The sequence below is a fragment of the Rhinolophus sinicus genome, chromosome 12 (assembly GCF_057876585.1).
Source record: "Rhinolophus sinicus isolate RSI-liver-muscle chromosome 12, RSI-T2T, whole genome shotgun sequence".
Classification (NCBI taxonomy): domain Eukaryota; kingdom Metazoa; phylum Chordata; class Mammalia; order Chiroptera; family Rhinolophidae; genus Rhinolophus; species Rhinolophus sinicus.
Genome location: NC_142512.1, coordinates 19,874,083 through 19,880,213, shown reverse-complemented (window position 1 = coordinate 19,880,213; position 6,131 = coordinate 19,874,083). Strand labels below are relative to the sequence as shown.

General features: G+C 38.9%; 1 non-coding gene across 1 annotated transcript; it reads left to right on the top strand.

Annotated features, from left to right (window-relative positions):
• Positions 1-2,832: 2,832 nt before the first annotated feature.
• LOC141569029 (U6 spliceosomal RNA) lies at positions 2,833-2,939 on the top strand. Its single transcript, XR_012492424.2, has one exon. It is a non-coding gene; the product is annotated as a U6 spliceosomal RNA (small nuclear RNA).
• Positions 2,940-6,131: the final 3,192 nt, after the last annotated feature.

Sequence of the window (6,131 nt, the reverse complement as noted above, 5' to 3'; positions counted from 1 at the left end):
TACAATAGGTGTCCAGTTCCGTCCTGGTGTGAAGAAGAAACTACTTCCTTTGGGGCAGCATTTTCAGTGAGCATGGCATCTGGAAGGGATTCTCCACGCTGGGGTCATGAGCACTGCTTGATCATGGGATGGTCGGGTGGCCCCGGCACTGACCGTTTAGAATACCCACTGACTAGGGCAATTTATGGGTTTCTCTGCACACGTACCTGTCTGAGCAAATGACACGCTCCACAGATCTATCTGTTGCTTTTCTAGGTGACTCAACCCATGATAACTCAGACTATCCCTGCAAATTAAGTGCAGTTCGCACTCTTCTGAGCTTCTTGTCAGTCTCCATAGAATATACCATCACTAGTAACTTGGCTTCTTCAAGTAGATAACAGAAGGTATACATGCCACTGAACAATGTCTTGTTTTTCTTAGCAAGACATACCTTGTCAGGTGAGACCAGGGGCCTCCATCTGTTCTTGGCCCTGAGTAACAAAATACCTTTGGGCAGTTTTTTGTTTGTTTGGGTTTGGGGGAGCGGAGGGGGTAGCCTTTGCTCTGTGAGTAAAGCTCACCTCTGAGTATCCCATTTTCTTCCCAGAACTCAGGGCTGGAAACCACTCCCATCCCCAGCAGCCCACCTAACTGGAGAAACAGCTTTGATTAACCTGCTCTTTCACCTTCCCTCCTTTCTTTTCTTCCTGTCTCTGTTAGACACACACAAACTGTTGCTTATGACGACTCTGTTTTTCATGTGTTAACTCTTTTAATCCTTCTGACTGTCTTATGAAGTTGGTAATGCTATGATCCTTATTTTACAGATGAGGAAACTGAGGCACAAGTCGTTAAGTGACTTGTCCAAGGTTACATAGCTAGTAAAGGGCAAGGGGGCTAGTCAAGTTCAGGTTGCCTGGTTTGTAATCACTGTGCTTTAATGTTTCTCTAGAAGACACACACACACACACACACACACACACACACACACACTCACACATTCGCACATTCCTGGTCTTCACCGATCTGGACCCTCCTGCTGGAAGCAGGACATGCCCTGGGCTTCAGGCTTCAGTGAATCGCCTCTGCGAGGCTTCACCATGCCCTTTCCTGCTGGGCTGTGCCCCTACCCTGATGGCAAGTCCCTTTTGTGACTGTCTCACAGTTTGCACGGTACTAACCTCGGCTACTCCAGGATCTGGGCGTGGCTGCTTTAACCCTTCAGTTTAGGAGCTGGTTACTGTAGCTCCTTGGGTGTGAGTTTTCTGTCAGTGACACCAGAGAGAATTTTGCTGGCATGGGACCACCCACCACCAGTCCTGACTCAGGAACCCAAATGGGAGAAAAGAAATGGCTGTAAGGAACCACTGTTCTTACTTCTAAACTAGGAACTTTCTGCACAAAAATGGAAGAGTTACACACCATGCCTTCAAACCTGGAAGGGACTTCAAATCATTGACTCCAACTTCCCTATTTTAAGGATGAGGAATTGAGATCTAGCGTGGCAATGCATTTTCCCAAGACACCAGCTGGCTCACAGCAGCTATGCAAATCAAGTCCCAGTTCCTCTTCTTCCTCTTCTCTGTATCAAATGGTAAAATCCATCATTGTCAGGTGCAGCTGCCTGTAGTACCAAGTGAGGGCAGGCGTTTGCTCTGGCTTTCCTCACAACACCTTTTTCTTCTGAAAGATACGTTGACATGGGGCAATGACTGACATCTCTCATTTCAGTCACAGAATGTCAAAACCTGCAGGGCAGTGGCTCCCAGAGCGTGGTACTCACGCCACAGGTGGGTGGTACGTGAGATGTTTTCAGGAGGTGCCCATTTTTTTACTTTAAGAGTAATGTATTTATGTAACTGTGTACTAGGGAAGTTTGTAACTACTTAAATTCTGACAATTAAGTTTGCGAACTTGTTGCAACAATGTTGCTAACCTGTTTTTTTATATCAGAAGGATTATTCATTATGAATTTGTACCAACTGGACAAACAGTTAACCAAATATACTATTTGGAAGTGCTGAAAAGGCTGCATGAAAAAGTTAGAGGACCTGAACTTTTCACCAACAATTCACGGCTTTAGCATCACGACAATGCACCAGCTCACACGGCACTGTCTGTGAGGGAGTTTTTAGCCAGTAAACAAATAACTATACTGGAACACCCTCCCTACTCACCTGATCTGGCCCCCAGTGACTTCTTTCTTTACCCGAAGAGAAAGGAAATATTGAAAAGAAGGCATTTTGATAACATTCAGGACATCAAGGGTAATACGATTACAGCTCTGATGGCCATTCCAGAAAGAGTTCCAAAATTGCTTTGAAGGGTGGACTAGGTGCTGGCATCAGTGCATAGCTTCCCAAGGGGAGTACGTCGAAGGTGACCATAGTGATATTCATCAGTGAGGTATGTAGCACTTTTTCTAGCGTAAGTTCGCGAACTTAATTGTCTGACCTTGTAGACACCAAATCTGTTCATATTTACTACACTCATATAGGACTGTCTAGGAGGGGGCTTAGTAACTAAAAATATATTCAGTAAATAATAGCAGGGGTGATTTGTTGATTAGGAAAAAACCTACTATGCAGATGACTGAAGTTGGGAAATGCTGTTGTGGAGAATACCTACAATTTGGGAGGAAAGGCTTAAACCAGTAACTTGCCTAAAATAAAAAGACATACCCTCAGCCTTATTAATTACCAAAGAAATGCAAAATAAAACTAGAATGAGATAAAGAAAACCTATTTATTAATGAAAATATAATACATATAAAGAAGTTGGCTCCGTAAAAAAAAAAAAAAAGAACGAGACAATTTTTCACCTTTCAGATTGGTAAAGATTATAAAGTTTGTTCTCACGCTGGCAGCACAGATACTAAATTTAGAATGACACAGAGAGGATTGGCACAGTCTCTGGGCACAGATGACACGCAAATTAATGACAAAATCCATGAGGCTGTTGTACGAGTAATCAAATTAGTATTTTTGAGAACAGGAACTCTTTTTTTGAGGAGAAAAAGAAGGAAATAGTGAGATCTATGAGATTGAGTAAAAAATTTGTCAAAAAATATTAAATATATATTTAAACTATGTCATGACTAATGTATAGATTTCCTAGCTTTTTCTACTAAAAAGACATAAATAATGACCAACTCAATAGAAATAAAACCTCTACTATCCTGACTGAGGTGTCTAAATGCCATTTCCTACTACAAGGCACCAGGGCTCTTTGGGAAAATATCTAATTTTATTTCTGGAACAGGAAATATACAAGATAAATCTGGACCATCTTGTCAAACAAAAAAGCAGGAAAGCTATCAAAGACCACTACATTGATGTCAAAAGACTTTGAAAACCAACTTGAAGAGGTTCCCACTGGCTGAAGATGGAACAAAGGTAATAAGTACAGTGGAACAAAATGCATAAATATGTTTAACTTCCTGAAATTATCATTATACTAAAAATAATTCAAAACAAAAGAAAGCCTCATTGGTTACCTTTCAAAGACTCATTACTTTAAAAAATTGGAGATAAAGGTAAAGAATGAAGCATCTATCATGTGATTCCTTTATGAACTGTACTTCTGGGTAACCAAATAGTTGATGAGGGGAAGTTTCTCTTTATAGACATTTGCCAGCTACTAAACGAAGAAGGAATGATGGCATAACATCATTTGCAATTATCAGCAATGGCTACTTAACATCACAAGAAGATACGTGGCCAGACATGATGGTATGATGTACCTTCTGAGGGAAGAACAAAACTCTACCTGTGAAGCAACCTTACCTCCTCCCCAAATTAAATCTGATCAAGCCTTTAAATCTAACCACCAATTCACAGGAAGGACATGGCAAAAGATACCACATACCATAAAGTTAGAATCAACAAAATGCAGACTGTGGGAGACTCTACAGGACAAACTATCTAATTTCTTTAACAAATAAATTATGACAAAGGCAGGGATGAGGGGTGGGGCGAGAGACATGGAAGCTCGATGCCCCTCCCCCATACTTTGTAGTATGCATCTCTTCCAACTGGCTGTTCCAGTTGTAAAGCTGAGGGAAGAGAACAAAATACAGCTGCAGACACTATCTGAGCAGAAATTCCCTTCAAAAGTGATTGTTACGTGGAGTGACACGATGGATCCCTGGAGTGTAAAAGGATCCGATATGTTGTTGTTAGTGTATAGAAACTGACCCCAATTAGCCAAAGCAATCTTGAAAAAGAAGAACAAATCTGGAAGCATCATACTTCCTGATTTCAAACTATATTACAAAGCTATGGTAATCAAAGCAGTATGACACTGATGTAGAAATAGACACATAGACCAATGGAAGCAAATTGAGAACCCAGAAATAAACTGTTGCAGATAGGTCAACTAGTATTTGACAAGAGAGCCAAGAATACTCAATGGGGGAAATGCAGGTATCTCTTCAAGATAGTATTTCCACTTCTTTGGATATATACCCAGAAGTGGGATCACTGGATCATATGGTAGTTCTATTTTTAGTTTTTGATAAATATTGATACTGTTTTCCATCATGGCTCTACCAATTTACATTCCTACCAACAGTGCACAAGGGTTCCCTTTTCTCTACATCTTACCAATATTTTTTATCTCTTATCTTTTTGATAATACACATTCTAACAGGTATGAGGTGATATCTCATTTTGGTTTTGATTTGCATTTCCCTGATGCTTAGTGAGTGCTTTTTCATATACCTATTGGTCATTCAAATATCTTCATTGGAAGATATGGTCCTCTGCCCATTTTTTATTGGATTATTTGTTGTGTTGCTATTGAGTTGTATGAGGTTCTCATATATTTTGGATATTAACCCCTTATCATATATGTGGTTTGCAAATATTTTTTTCCATTCTGTAGGTTGCCTTCTCATTTTGTTGATTTTTTTCTTTTTGGTGCAGAAGCTTTTTAGTCTGATGTATTCCCACTTATTTATGTTTGCTTTTGTTGCTTGTGCTTTTGGTATCATATCCAAAAAACTGTTGCCAAGACCAGTGTCAAGGAGTTTTATCCCTATTTTCTTCCAGGATTTTATGGTTTCAGGTCTTATGTGTAAGCTTTTAATCCATTTAACTTTTGTGAGTAGTGTAAGATAGAGATCCAATTTCATTTTTATGCGTGTGATGATGCAGTTTTCCCAACACCATTTAAATGTTCTCACCAAGAAAAAAGTGGTAACTATGTAAAATGATGGGTGTGTTAACGAACCCTATTGTGGTAATGATTTCTGAATATATACGTGTATCAACTCATGTTGTATACTTTAAACTTATAGAATGTTATATATCACTTATGTCTCATTAAATCTGAAGGAAAAAAAGAAGGAAGTTGGACGTTTCTCTCACTCCATGTACAAAAATTAACTCAAAATGGATCAAAGACCTAAATACAAGAGCTAAAACTGTATAACTCTTAGAAGAAAACATCAGAGTAAACCTTCATGATCTGAGGTTAGACAATGATTTCTTAAATATGACACCAAAAGCAGAAGCAACCAGGTTAAAAGTAGATAAACTGGACTTCATCAAAATTCTAAATTTCTGTGCATCAAAGAACACTATCAAGAAAGTGGAAAGACAACCTATAGGATGCAAGAAATATGTAAAAATCATATATCTGATAAGGGCCTAGTATCCAGAGTATATAAAGAACTCTTACAACTTAACAATTAAAAGACAAATAATCCAACTAAAAATGAGCAAGAGATTTGAATAGACATTTCTCCAGAGAAGATATACAGATAGCCAATAGCACATGAAAAGATGTTCAACATCATTAATCATTAGGGAAATATAAATAAATCAAAGCCACTATGAGATACCATTTGATATGCAGTAGGATGGCTATGATTGAAAAAATAATAAGTATTGGTGAGAATGTGGGTAAATTTGGAAGCTTCATCGCTTGCAGGTGGGAATGTAAAATGAGGCAGCCACTTCGGGAAACTGTTTGGCAGTTCCACAATAACTTAAACACAGAGTTCATCTGATCCATTTCTAGGTAAATACCAGAGAGAATTGAAAACATGCCCATGCAAAAACTTGTACATGACTATTCATAACAGAATTATTCATAATAGCCAAAAAGCAAAAACAACTCAAATGACCATCAACTGATGAATGAAT